This window comes from Salvelinus sp. IW2-2015, linkage group LG6.1 (assembly GCF_002910315.2).
Source record: "Salvelinus sp. IW2-2015 linkage group LG6.1, ASM291031v2, whole genome shotgun sequence".
In the NCBI taxonomy this organism is placed as follows: Eukaryota; Metazoa; Chordata; class Actinopteri; order Salmoniformes; family Salmonidae; genus Salvelinus; species Salvelinus sp. IW2-2015.
Window position 1 is genome coordinate 19,127,193 of NC_036845.1, and position 15,467 is coordinate 19,142,659.

Genomic DNA, 15,467 nt, shown 5'->3' on the forward strand with positions numbered 1-15,467 from the left:
TGGGTGGTGGTATTAACTTGTGTGTGTGTGGTGATGTGTGTGTGTGTGTGTGTGTGTGTGTGTGTGTGTGTGTGTGTGTGTGTGTGTGTGTGTGTGTGTGTGTGTGTGTGTGTGTGGTGTGAGAGAGAGAGAGAAATACTAATATAAATTATGGCAGTTACTGATTACATTCATTTACTTTTAGATTAATTTCCCAGACATTCAGAGACATTAGAAGAAGACAAAAATGTATGTTACCAATTGAACCACATATATTGCAGGATAAATCAATGTTAAAGTTTCCATAGCTGGCCATATATGGATGTTACATTTTACTTTATGGGTTGGTTATGTGGGCTTCTTCTAAACCATTGCTTTCTACTACATATAATAATACAATTAAAATATATATTTACATTAAAAACCAAAGTCTATCAGAATTCCAGTCATTCCACTAAATGTTATACCCCTTGATCTTCAAGAATAGGACTTGGAAATATAGATTAAGCAAATTGTTTTACCTGAACATAACCCCAAAACTAAGGATTTATTAGCCAGCCCTACTCTGTTGTTTATTTTGTTACCATGGAGGACTGATTGGGCTCATTGATTTGAGTTGAAAAATAAATGCTGCACTCATGGAATGGCATGCTTTGAGCACTACTGAAAAGTGCTTTTTAAATGTGAAAAATTAATGTCATATGCTGCATTTGCTATTAGGCCTATTGTTTAAACTTTGATATCTTGTTAATATGCAGCTGTTTAAAGGGCAAATCCACAGATGAAATAATAACAAAATGGTCGCCTCGCCTCTGCTTTGGTAAAAAGCTGAGGGATGGGCCTGGAGAAATGTAATCACTCTCAGATTAGTAGACAGAGCTATGGATGCAAGGACTGACCATCCATGATATCAAAATTATTGTTTTAACCATGTTATGAGGCTATACAGTGTTCGTTTACATTGACAATGTTTACGTACATTGGAGAAAAACAAGCTTATATGTGGGGTTCTCGTGGAGTGTGACAGTTGAACTAAACTCATGAGGCATTTATAAGTTATATTCGTCAAGAACCAATGGATATATATATATCATTTATAAGTCCAAAAAAGGATGTAGCAACTACAGATTGCCCCTTTAAGTCTATCAAAAGTGTGCGAGTTTGATCATGTGTCCATTAGGCATATGGATTTAAAAAAATGTATCAGCATGAATGAGATTGAGCAATAAAAGCCCCACTTTTATTCCATAGGCTTGGATCCGCACTATGCAGCTGTTGCAAGAGCACATTTTTCACTGGCTGTCCACTGGTTTCAAAAACAATGATTGATAGGCAGCTTAAACTTCTTGAATTCAACCATTATTGGGTTCAAATACACAGCCATCCACAACAAACACAATCCGTAACGCGCAAATAGCTAAATGAGAGAGCAGCAGTGTGATTCACAACGTTATGTAGATATCAATAATAAGTGATATCCGTATCGCCGTAGACTACACCACTACTGTCATCCTTACCTCCAAGCGTTTATTCAAGTTGGATAATCTTTGGATGCCGACAGTAGTCGTACCATTGGAAGACTTAGCTTGGACTGTAGCCTACAAAAGCCTATTCCTGCTCCTGAAAGTAATCATCTAGTTTTTCAAAAGTATCTGTAATCCCATTACAATATTTTTGCTAGTAACGTAACAGATTACAGTTACCGTTTTTTTGGTAATCCGATTACATGCAATCCGTTACTCCCCAACCCTGCGTGTGTGTATGTCTGTGTGTACAGTAGGTGAGATGGCCATGTCAGCTATCTAATAACTTTAATTATGTTTGGTGATGGTTTGGCTGATCATGTTCATGTCTATGTAGAAAAAAATGTAGGAGGAAGTGGAGAGGACTCAGGGACAGGTATCAGAGCGAGAGAGAGAGAGAGAAGGGCAGAGAAAGAGAAGAAGAGGTCTGGGTCAGCAGCTTCAGGCCAGCGGCCTTGGCGCTTCTGCCACGTTCTTTCTTTTCTGGATCCATTTATTTTGCCTAGGGCAACGAGTGGCAATTTTACAGTTTTACAATTTTACATATCCTCTACGTCATCCACAAGTGTGACCACCGCCTTCACCAGTGCAGTGATGGAAGATGCTGAAATGGAGGAAGTACCTCTGGATCTGGGAGCCGGTGAGATTATTACGACCCTCACGGAAGTGACCACTGAGGACCTCGTTGAACAGGATGTGGCCACGGAGATAAACGAGGAAAGAAACAGGGAGAGAAATGAAGAGGAACCTTTGCCTGAGGAGGCTGTCGAGATGCATGGTGGTGGCTAACCATAGGGATGGAGCAGATTGGAGAAGGAAGGCATTCTGGTGAGGGGGGTGGGTTGACTATCTGTATTACTCTCGCTCTCTCCAGAGGACAATCTAAACTCTATTTCCTTGACTCCTCATGTCCTCTCTCCTCGCCTCCTTATCAAAGCCCATTGAAGGAGAAGGTCAGAGAGAGGGAATGTCCGGTGTCTTCACGCTGACCTTCTACTCCAATGTGTTTTGAGCGGGAGGTGAGGGGAGAGGACGCAAGGAATCAAGTTTACATACATGTAGGTTGGAGTCATTAAAACTAGTTTTTCAACCACTCCACAAATTTCTTGTTAACAAACTATAGTTTTGGCAAGTCAGTTAGGACATCTAATTTGTGCATGACACAAGTCATATTTTCAACAATTGTTTACAGACTGATTATTTAACTTATAATTCACTGTATCACAATTCCAGTGGGTCAGAAGTTTACATACACTAAGTTGACTGTGCCTTTAAACAACTTGGAAAATTCCAGAAAATGATGTCATGGCTTTAGAAGCTTCTGATAAGCTAATTGACATTATTTTAGTCAATTGGAGGTGTACCTGTGGATGTATTTCAAGGCCTACCTTCAAACTCAGTGCCTCTTTGCTTGACATCATGGGAAAATCAAAAGAAATCAGCCAAGACCTCAGAAAATAATTGTAGACCTCCAAGTCTGGTTCATCCTTGGGAGCAATTTCCAAATACCTGAAGGTACCATGTTCATCTGTACCAACGATAGTACTCAATTATAAACACCATGGGACCACGCAGCTGCCATACAGCTCAGAAAGGAGACGCGTTCTGTCCCCTAGAGATGAACGTGCTTTGGTGCGAAAAGTGCAAATCAATCCCAGAACAACAGCAAAGGACCTTCTGAAGATGCTAGAGGAAACAGGTACAAAAGTATCTATATCCACAGTAAAACGAGTCCTATATCGACATAACCTGAAAGGCCGCTCAGCAAGGAAGAAGCCACTGCTCCAAAACCACCATAAAAAAGCCCGACTACGGTTTGCAACTGCACATGGGGACAAAGATCGTACTTTTTGGAGAAATGTCCTCTGGTCTGATGAAACAAAAATATAACTGTTTGGCCATAATGACCATCGTTATGTTTGGAGGAAAAAGGGGGAGGCTTGCAAGCCGAAGAACACCATCCCAACCGTGAAGCACGGGGATGGCAACATCATGTTGTGGGGGTGCTTTGCTGCAGGAGGGACTGGTGCACTTAACAAAATAGATGGCATCATGAGGATGGAAAATGATGTGAATATATTGAAGCAACATCGCATGACATCAGTCAGGAAGTTAAAGCTTGGTCGCAAATGGGTCTTCCAAATGGATAATGACCCCAAGCATACTTCCAAAGATGTGGAAAAATGGCTTAAGGACAACAAAGTCAAGGTATTGGAGTGGCCATCACAAAGCCCTGACCTCAATCCTATTGAAAAATTGTGGGCAGAACTGAAAAAGCGTGTGCAAGCAAGGAGGCCTACACACCTGACTCAGTTACACCAGCTCTGTCAGGAGGAATGGGCCACAATTCACCCAACTTATTGTGGGAAGCTTGTGGAAGGCTACCCGAAACGTTTGACCCAAGTTAAACAATTTAAAGGCAATGCTACCAAATACTAATTAAGTGTATGTAAACGTCTGACCCACTGGGAATGTGATGAAAGAAATAAAAGCTGAAATAAATCATTCTCTCTACTATTTATAATAAATCATATGTATGCTACTTGGCAAATGAATGAATAAAAAAATTCTAAGAAATTCTGCAGTCACTTTATTTATTATGTAATCCCACCATTGTTTTACTGGATATGTGTGCAACAAAAGTTCAACATTCACATTTTGCTACTTTCTGTCAAGTCTACACATACAATTTGATGCATACCTTCGACAAATCCAAAGTATGCACCACACAGAACGAGATGCAACTGCCTCTGCAACGCAATGTTGCAGGGCAAATGCAGCGTTCCATTGGAAATGAATGTACTTCGGTGTGATTGAGGTGTAAGAAATCAAAGATGTGTCAAATAAATTACAGTATACAGTTTGGAACCACCAAGACTCTTCCTAGAGCTGGCCGTCCGGCCAAACTGAGCAATCGAGGGAGAAGGGCCTTGATCAGGGAGATGACCAAGAACCCGATGGTCCTTCTGACAGTTCCTCTGTGGAGATGGGAGAACCTTCCAGAAGGACAACCATCTATGCAGAACTCCACCAGAACTCCACCAACTCCACCAATCAGGCCTTTATGGTAGAGTGGCCAGACAGAAGCCAGACAGAAGCTTCTTGTTTACATCTTAGATTTCTTATAGTTCAATCCCCTCCTGGATATATATATAATTTTTAAATAGCGCCCCCTTATGTGCACTTTTGGTAATACCATATGGCCCAGTATGGTACAGAAACGTCAGGACGGTATGAGAATCTGTATATTGCCTAACGCTAGTAGGAGGAGATATGCATCTTAAAAATGATTTGCCACGGGTATAAAGCACTACGCACGTCATCGTCGTTAACACTTGGGAAAATGGCAGAGAGTGAAACAGGGACGTGACAGCAGCGAAGTCCTGTATGGCAAAACTTTGAGGAGTTGAATGAAAAGGTTGTGAAATGCAAACTTTGCGAGGTGGAATTGAGCTACAGAGGCAGTACAGGTGCAATGCTTGAAAGGGAGGCACCGTGAGACCCAAACCGTTGCTGGCAGCTGCGCAGGCCCCCGACAACAGACATTAGACAGGCTCTTCCCACAAAATAAGTGTGATAAGAGACGGAGTGACAACATCACAGCGCTGATTACAGAAATGATTGCAGTTGATATGCAGCCATTGTCAACGGTAGAGGATGTCAGCTTCAATACCCTAATGGCATCTCTAGAACCAGACTACAAGCATGCCAAGTCAAAAAACCGTGAGGCCCGGATGGAGGAATTGCATAATGATTGCTCTGCAAGTACAAAGCGCAAGCTCTCAAACACCCCATACATGGCGTTAATAACAGACTGTTGGACACCTATGAACACACTGTCATAGATCACTGCAACGAGCCATTGACGAGAACTGAGACTGAGGGAATGGGACTGAGAAAATGGAGGAGAGGCACACAGCAGAAAACCTAAATAACGTCATTTACTACCCTAGTTGCTGAGTGGGTTGGGGACAGTAATAAGGTGAGCTCCGTATGGTAGCCAAGACTGAATGGCTCCCTAGCTGTCATATGCAGGACCATATCTGCATTGTGAATTCACATGTAATTTTAGATTTTTTAATTGTTTACATTTTTTTAAACTAAAAAAAAACAACATTTGTCACATCCCTAGTGTGCATGTGTGTGACACTGAGTGTGTGATGTATGATCCTGTGCGTGCTGACAGCACCTGGGGATGTACGACCTTGAAACAAACACATGAACACAACTGACATGGGCGTGAAATTCATGATGTCCACTTCGGCCTATGAGGTGAGTGACACTGCATGAACACGTTAACATGTAAACACAGCTGGCATAAACACGGAATTAAACATGCCGAACTTGACCTGTGACCTGTGCCATTTGCTTTGACCCAGGTGGCTTGGGAGTCCTTCATAGCTTTCCCATGTGTGTAATGCCATTGATGAAGGCACTCAGGCTTGAAACATGCCACCTTCAGTAACTTCACACCTATAGGTCTCTGCACTCTCCTTTCTTCTGCAGGAAGCACAGAGATCGTTTGATATTCAAGTAGGCCTATACTTAGACAAAAAGGTGCTTCCTAGAACCATAAAGGGTTCTTGGACTTTCCTTGTAGGGAGAGCCCTTTTTGGTTCTAGGTAAAACTCTTGGTTCGAAGTAAAACCTTTTTATTTGATTATCTTGATTGGGTGAAAGGGTTCTACATGGAACCAAAAAAGTGTTCTCTAACAAGGACAGTTAACAGCTGTAGAACCCTTTATGAACCGTTAGTTTTTCTAAGAATGTATGGCTGGCTCAAACAGCCAGTGTGCTGTAAGCATCCATCAGTGTTCATTAATGTTTCTCTAAGCGTTGTACATCCTGAGAGTGAAGTGTCATTAATCAGAGGGCCCACACAAATCTCAGCAGCTTTTATAAATGTATGTCTACGGGATTAATGAATACTCTGCTGGAGGATGGGGGCGATGAGCGCATTTACAGTAAGCAGAACGGATACAGGGAAGCTGCAGATTGCAAGCAACACATTTTGGCAGAAAGCCTATCTCAGGGGAGATAACAGACTCCTGAGCTGTAATTGTCTCCCGGGTGGCGCAGTGGTCTAGGCCACCAGAGTCTCTGGGTTCGCGCCCAGGCTGGGCTGGGTTCGCGCCCAGGCTCTGTCGCAGCCGGCCGCAACCGGGAGATCCGTGGGGCGACGCACAATTGGCATAGCGTCGTCCGGGTTAGGGAGGGTTTGGCCGGTAGGGAGGGTTTGGCCGGTAGGGATATCCTTGTCTCAGTATGTAAAAAAATTAAAAATAATACAAATAAAATGTAATAAAAATGTATGCACTCTACTGTAAGTCGCTCTGGATAAGAGCGTCTGCTCTTGGCCGGTAGGGATATCCTTGTCTCAGTATGTAAAAAAAATGTAATAAAATGTATGCACTCTACTGTAAGTCGCTCTGGATAAGAGCATCTGCTAAATGACTAAAATGTAAATGTAAAATGTAATTCTAAAGCCATAACTACAACTGTGTAACAGTATAACTTCCATCCCTCTCCTCACCCCTACCTGGGCTCGAACAAGGGACCCTCTGCAGACATCAACAACAGCCACCCTCGAAGCATCGTTACCCATTGCTCCACAAAAGCCAAGGGGAACTACTTCAAGGTCTCAGAGCAAGTGACGTCACCGATTGAAACGCCATTAGCAAGCACCCCGCTAACTAGCTAGCCATTTCACACCAGTTACACTCACCCCCCTTTTGACCTCCTACTTTTCCGCAGCAACCAGTGATCCGGGTCAACAGCATCAATGCAACAGTATTGCTTCCGTCCCTCTCCTCGCCCCTACCTGGGCTCAAACCAGGGACCCTCTGCACACATGAACAACTGCCTCCCACGAAGCATCATTACCCATCGCTCCACAAAAGCCGCGCAGAGCAAGGGGAACAACTCATTCAAGGCCTCAGAGCGAGTGACGTCACCGATTGAAACGCTATTAGCGCGCACCCCGCTAACTAGCTAGCCATTTCACACCGGTTACAACTGCGTGTGTGTGGGTCTTTATTTATGCACGCTATGATGTATAGTCCTTTGCAATGGGGAGGAAATTAATATGGCAAGTGAGAAATGAATCTGGAATTGAAGGTCGTAGAGAGATACTGTCTATCAGGACTATTGTTCCAATGTTCTTCTGAAACAATATCAGCTTTTTTGGGGTCTTGCGTTTGCCTTGGGCTGGGCACTCTGCTTGTTTCTAATTAGATGTATTTGTAACAAATCAAATCTGTGTCACAGACCAACATCTATGTGATGACCAAGATGGCTGACACTAGAATATTACTCGTGTCAGGCCACTACGTCACCCACATAAATGTGTCACTGGTCCGTGTGTGTTTCAAAGTGACCTTCCTGCCAGCTGTCCCTTAGTGTCGAGAGAGAGAGAGAGAGAGAGAGAGAGAGAGAGAGAGAGAGAGAGAGAGAGAGAGAGAGAGAGAGAGAGAGAGAGAGAGAGAGAGAGAGCGTAAGGAGGGCTACAGCATGTCTGACAGAGGCCTCCTAAAGCCCATCTCTCAGTTTATCAATCGCTCCCCCTCTCACTCCTACCTCTGACAACATATATCTATGCTAATCAGTTTCAGCCAGGACAGGAGTCTCAAAACATGGCTTAGGTTCATATATAATTACATATAGAATCCCTATGCATTAGGTAGCCTCCAGCTTATGTGGAGTTTTATGAGCAGTGTACTACATGTCTAATGACTGTGTAAGGACTGTGTAACGATGTTGACAGTGACAGTACAGGAGAATGCCAGGGCAACCGGCTGGTGCCACCCTCTGGTTACTGACAAGTCATTCAGTCTGACATTCTATCTTGGTGACATACTAGTAACGTGTTTTAGTCATTCATTTGCGTGAGCATGCAATGGAGCTTCGTCAGTGAGCCATTTTATGCTGTGTCCAAAGTCATTTCCACACTTAAAAAGGAAATTGAACCCCTCTGACTGACTTTTCAATAAGTATGAAACTTATCCTCTATGAAATGAAAGGAGAGCCAATGTCCCAAAAAGATCAGCCACAATGGAATATTCTATGTAATGCATTCTATTTAAAACGATAGACAATGAGGCACATTTTCCAGAGGCTCAAATGGACCAGGTCGAAAGCTTTCCCATGCGGACTGACACCTGGTGGTGAATACGGCTACTGCAGTCTGGAGGCTTTTGGAGGGATAGAGAAAAGGGTCCACTGACACACTACAGGCCCCTGTCAAGCAAACGCCCGAGGCGTTTGGAGATCTGCGAGAGACAAATAAGTCACATGCTGAACCACAGCGTGTAATGACAGACAGCCTGTTCTTTTTAGTGATTCTACTGATGGCAGGCCTCAGGCATGGCGTCGACCCAAAGTCCCTCAGTGACTGAGACAGTACACGATGCGTGTGAATGGTGGATTATTTATTACACTGACTGAAGAGACTCTCTTTCACTCTGTTTACAGCACAGGGAACACACTCTGAGAGGAACAGCGAGGAATTATGACTCATCCAGTCATCGATATTACAGTCAGTGCAGAATCACATGAACCTATTCATCAAATGGTTCTTTTCCACATTAAAATCTGCTCTGTGTGTGTGTGTGTGTGTGTGTGTGTGTGTGTGTGTGTGTGTTTGTGAAATTGTGTGTGTGTGTGTGTGTGTGTGTGTGTGCGTGGCGTTCATGCACGGCGCCGTGACTTTGACAGCTTTAGATCATAGCAGCTCTGTTATGAATAATAGACAACCATTCAGTAGGGATGTTAGTCGGTTAAGTGAAGCCTCACCCCAGGAGAGCCCTGTCAGAAACAGACACCATTCACACACATTACAGCTCTGAGGCCGTCGAGGTGTCCAACTAGCATGGCACCAGATGTTGTAATACATTTTTGCATATTTTTTTCATACGTCATGAATATGTGTCAACAGTGTCAACATATTTATTCATAACTCCTGTCTAAGGTGAGATCACTGAATGATTTTTCTTCAGCCCTCCAAAATCAAGGCTAGTACATCTAGCGGTGTTGGCGTTCAAAACGTGTATTGCATTGTAATCCACGGTGAATTCTCTGGTAGGGGTGTACACTAGTTCTACCCAGGCTGCACACTGTGAATGGTGAATCTTCACTCAACCACTGGGTGGCTGTCCTGGGTCTCCCCCTCTCCCTTGACCTTTGGTGTGAGTGACTGAGAAGTGGGGACACTGCTCTGGAGTTCAGGTCCCAGGGGACACATTAAGGATGCCACACAATCTCCTGCCCTGGCGCGTACATGTTCCAAGTGTGCCAAAGGAGAGTGTTATATGATAAATAGCCATACTCCACATGTCACCGCTAGGTGATGCAGCTTCATGGCATTTCATTTATAACCTAACACATGACAGAGGAGCCCAACAACTCTCCAGTTCCTTCCCTTGAGCCAGAGAACTCCCATCAGGGATTCAAATCAGCCCCGATGAAGTAACTAGATACATAGTAGTACATTTGAAAACCTGTCTGTCTAAGACTCGCCACATGAGGGAGAGGTTAGTGGATAGTGTGTTTAAGAGATAACTATCTGCAGTAGACACAGTTCTCCGGTTCCTGCCGGCCCGCACATACACACACCTGCCTCTAGCGAACACTGCTGCACGCAAAGTGAGCATTAGCACTTTCTACCATCGTTAAATCCATGATGTGGAATGTGCAAGTGCACACTTTGGGAGAAGTATAGAAAATGGTGGATGCATCTCAGCAAAGGCTTCCCCCGTAATGTATACACATCCAAGTACCTGTGCAGTGCACACACAGGCGCAGCAGCAGAGGCAGTACACTTGCCATTTGAAATGTGCACCCCACAGACGTAGCTTAATGCCCCTGGCTGGCTGTTGGGAGAGCTAGTGGCTGAGATATATGCATGATTCCCTGTACTGTCAGGGTTTATAGCCTACGTTGGGCAGCATGTCAGCAGAGAATAGAACAAAGGCTGCCCCATGTGTGCTGACACAGCCCCACCAGGTCCTATGACAGAGGAAGAGCATAGGAGACAGGGGACAGGGGACAGGAGACACCCCCCCCCCAAAAGAAAAGCATACAGTATATAATGAAAAAGAGTAGGCTATTACTTATTTTCAATCTCAGCAGTTGCGATGGATGCGTGTAGTCCTCAAAGACTTCATCAGCAAACGCTTGGTAGATCTAACCTTATTTTAACCAGAGGAGACCAGCAAAACACTGAATGGTTTCCTTGAAATTAGCTAGACGTCGATAATGATAATGATGTATTAATGTTGTTTGTGTTTGATTTAAAAAATGGTATAGTGAAGCAAAGGTACATTTTCACATGGTGTGTGGACAATGACGTTGTTCTTATTCTAATTATGCTACAGAATGAGGGGAAGGAACATCAATTTCCTCCAAGCTTCTAATGAAGACTCTTTGTAATGAGGAGGGGTGATTTTAGCACTGTTAATTGCGACCAGATATGGGACTCGGGGGAATGTGTTCACTCCAACGTGCACCTGAGGTCATAAACTCACACTCCATGTTGCCATGGCAATACAATGGTGAAATGTAATCTTATTGGGCTCTTGATACCAGGCCAACTTATTTACTTACACGTGTGCCCAATACACCGCAATCAGGGACTTCAATAGTACAGACAGACTGAGTGAATATGGTGTCAGTATACTGTAGGGCAGGTATTCCCAAACTGGGGTACGTACGCGCAATGCCGTCGGGGGTACGCCAAATAAAAATGTGATTCACATTTTAAAAGTAACTATATTTTTTATATATATTTTTTTTTGATTTTCAAACAGTCCATTTATATTTTCCAACGGGGCTATACATTTCGGTGATTTTCTTTTTCTCACCTGAGTAGCCTCGTTTCACTGCCAACAATAAAATGAAACCATCTAGTGTTCAGCGAAATAACAACACGATGTCAAATACAGGTAGCCTAGTCACATAATTAACATCCAATCACATTAACCGTTACTCTCTCGCAGGAAATCCACTAACGGTCCGTATGTAGCCAAAAGTAGCTGCTGCTCATTCCGTTTGCTCGAAAATTGATAAATGGTTAAAAAAAAGTAAGGCCCGCGTACATAGACACACATACCACCTCTACTAGCAGTACTACACCTTGCACCTGTCGATGACACAAGTTGTTCTGCTTCCACGAGCACATCCAATGCTAGCATCAGTAATTCTACATTTGTTGCTAGCCCAGCTAGATTGGACACTGACAGTTGTGAATCAGATGCAGCCGAAGAGCTACTGCCCCCATCACCCGGGAAAGCACCGAACAACAGACAGGGACGTTGGACCATCGAAGCGGCGCAAATATGATGAGAACTACATTGATTTGGAGTTCAATTATATTGGGAGTAGTGCCTTTCCTCAGCCACAGTGTGTTATATGTGCAAAAGTACTATCTCACAGCTCGATGAAACCTTCACTCATTTAGAAACAAAACATGCCAATTTGAAAAATAAGCCACAGGAGTTTTTTGAGCGAGAATTAACACGACTTTAGAGTAGTAAGTTCCTGCTGCCACGGACATGGCTGGGACAATGAAAAGGCACAAAAACTACACAGACAATGTCCTTCAACAAACAACACTGTTCCACGACACATCAGTGACATGGCAGCAGATGTTTTGAAACAATTACTGCTTTGCATACAAGCCAGTGAATTCTATGCGTTACAGCTGGATGAGTCAACAGACGTGGTGGGCCTGGCACAGCTCCGGACCTCCTGTCCGTTGTGTTTATTGTTATCCACGTCGGCACCAACGATGTTAGGATGAAACAGTCAGAGGTCACCAAGCGCAACATAGCTTCAGCGTGTAAATCAGCTAGAAAGATGTGTCGGCATCGAGTAATTGTCTCTGGCCCCCTCCCAGTTAGGGGGCGTGATGAGCTCTACAGCAGAATCTCACAACTCAATCGCTGGTTGAAAACTGTTTTCTGCCCCTCCCAAAAGATATAATTTGTAGATAATTGGCCCTCTTTCTGGGACTCACCCACAAACAGGACCAAGCCTGGCCTGCTGAGGAGTGACGGACTCCATCCTAGCTGGAGGGGTGCTCTCATCTTATCTACCAACATAGACAGGGCTCTAACTCCTCTAGCTCCCATTAAGACTGTGTCTGTGCCTCGACCTAGGTTGGGCAAAACTAAACATGGCGGTGTTCGCCTTAGCAATCTGACTAGGATAAAGACCTCCTCCATTCCTGACATTATTGAAAGAGATCATGATACCTCACATCTCAAAATAGGGCTACTTAATGTTAGATCCCTCACTTCCAAGGCAGTTATAGTCAATGAACTAATCACTGATTATAATCTTGATGTGATTGGCCTGACTGAAACATGGCTTAAGTCTGATGAATTTACTGTGTTAAATGAGGCCTCACCTCCTGGTTACACTAGTGACCATATCCCCCGTGCATCCCGCAAAGGCGGAGGTGTTGCTAACATTTACGATAGCAAATTTCAATTTACCAAAAGAAAAATTATGTTTTCGTCTTTTGAGCTTCTAGTCATGAAATCTATGCAGCCTACTCAATCMCTTTTTATAGCTACTGTTTACAGGCCTCCTGGGCCATATACAGCGTTCCTCACGGAGTTCCCTGAATTCCTATCGGACCTTGTAGTCATAGCAGATAATATTCTAATATTTGGTGATTTTAATATTCACATGGAAAAGTCCACAGACCCACTCCAAAAGGCTTTCGGAGCCATCATCGACTCAGTGGGTTTTGTCCAACATGTCTCTGGACCTACTCACTGCCACAGTCATACTCTGGACCTAGTTTTGTCCCATGGAATAAATGTTGTAGATCTTAATGTTTTTCCTAATAATTCTGGACTATCGGACCACCATTTTATTACGTTTGCAATCGCAACAAAAAATCTGATCAGACCACAACCGAGCATCAAAAGTCGTGCTATAAATTCTCAGACAACACAAAGATTCCTTGATGCCCTTCCAGACTCCTTCTGCCAAGGACGTCAGAGGACAAAATTCAGTTAACCACCTAACTGAGGAACTCAATTTAACCTTGCGCAACACCCTAGATGCAGTTGCACCCCTAAAAACTAAAAACATTTGTCATAAGAAACTAGCTCCCTGGTATACAGAAAATACCCGAGCTCTGAAGCAAGCTTCCAGAAAATTGGAACGGAAATGGCGCCACACCAAACTGGAAGTCTTCCGACTAGCTTGGAAAGACAGTACCGTGCAGTATCGAAGAGCACTCACTGCTGCTCGATCATCCTATTTTTCCAACTTAATTGAGGAAAAAAAGAACAATACAAAAAAATAAAATTATACTGTCGCAAAGCTAACTAAAAAGCACCATTCCCCAAGTGAGGATGGCTTTCACTTCAGCAGTAATAAATTCATGAACTTCTTTGAGGAAAAGATCATGATCATTAGAAAGCAAATTACGGACTCCTCTTTAAATCTGCGTATTCCKCCAAAGCTCAGYTGTCCTGAGTCTGCAMAACTCTGCCAGGACCTAGGATCAAGAGAGACACTYAAGTGTTTTAGTACTATATCTCTTGACACAATGATGAAAATAATCATGGCCTCTAAACCTTCAAGCTGCATACTGGACCCTATTCCAACTAAACTACTTAAAGAGCTGCTTCATGTGCTCGGCCCTCCTATGTTGAACATAATAAACGGCTCTCTATCCACCGGATGTGTACCAAACTCACTAAAAGTGGCAGTAATAAAGCCTCTCTTGAAAAAGCCAAACCTTGACCCAGAAAATATAAAAAACTATCGGCCTATATCGAATCTTCCAATCCTCTCAAAAATGTTAGAAAAAGCTGTTGCACAGCAACTCACTGCCTTCCTGAAGACAGACAATGTATACGAAATGCTTCAGTCTGGTTTTAGACCCMATCATAGCACTGAGACTGCACTTGTGAAGGTGGTAAATGACCTTTTAATGGCGTCAGACAGAGGCTCTGCATCTGTCCTCGTGCTACTAGACCTTAGTGCTGCCTTTGATACCATCGATCACCACATTCTTTTGGAGAGATTGGAAACCCAAATTGGTCTACACTGACAAGTTCTGTCGGAAAGATATCAGTTTGTCTCTGTGAATGGTTTGTCCTCTGACAAATCAACTGTACATTTCGGTGTTCCTCAAGGTTCCGTTTTAGGACCACTATTGTTTTCACTATATATTTTACATCTTGGGGATGTCATTCGAAAACATAATGTTAACTTTCACTGCTATGCGGATGACACACAGCTGTACATTTCAATGAAACATGGTGAAGCCCCAAAATTGCCCTCGCTAGAAGCCTGTGTTTCAGACATAAGGAAGTGGATGGCTGMAAACATTCTACTTTTAAACTCAGACAAAACAGAGATGCTTGTTCTAGGTCCCAAGAAACAAAGAGATCTTCTGTTAAATCTGACAATTAATCTTGATGGTTGTAMAGTCGTCTCAAATAAAACTGTGAAGGACCTCGGCGTTACTCTGGACCCTGATCTCTCTTTTGACGAACATATCAAGACTGTTTCAAGGACAGCTTTCTTCCATCTACGTAACATTGCAAAAATCTGAAATGTTCTGTACAAAAATGATGCAGAAAAATTAATCCATGCTTTTGTTGCTTCTAGGTTAGACAACTGCAATGCTCTACTTTCTGGCTACCCGGATAAAGCACTAAATAAACTTCAGTTAGTGCTAAATACGGCTGCTAGAATCCTGACTAGAACCAAAACTTTTTATCATATTACTCCAGTGCTAGCCTCCCTACACTGGCTTCCTGTTAAAGCAAGGGCTGATTTCAAGGTTTTATTGTTAACCTACAAAGCGTTACATGGGCTTGCTCCTACCTATCTTTCCGAGTTGGTCCTGCCGTACATACCTACACGTACGCTACGGTCACAAGACGCAGGCCTCCTAATTGTCCCTAGAATTTCTAAGCAAACAGCTGGAGGCAGGGCTTT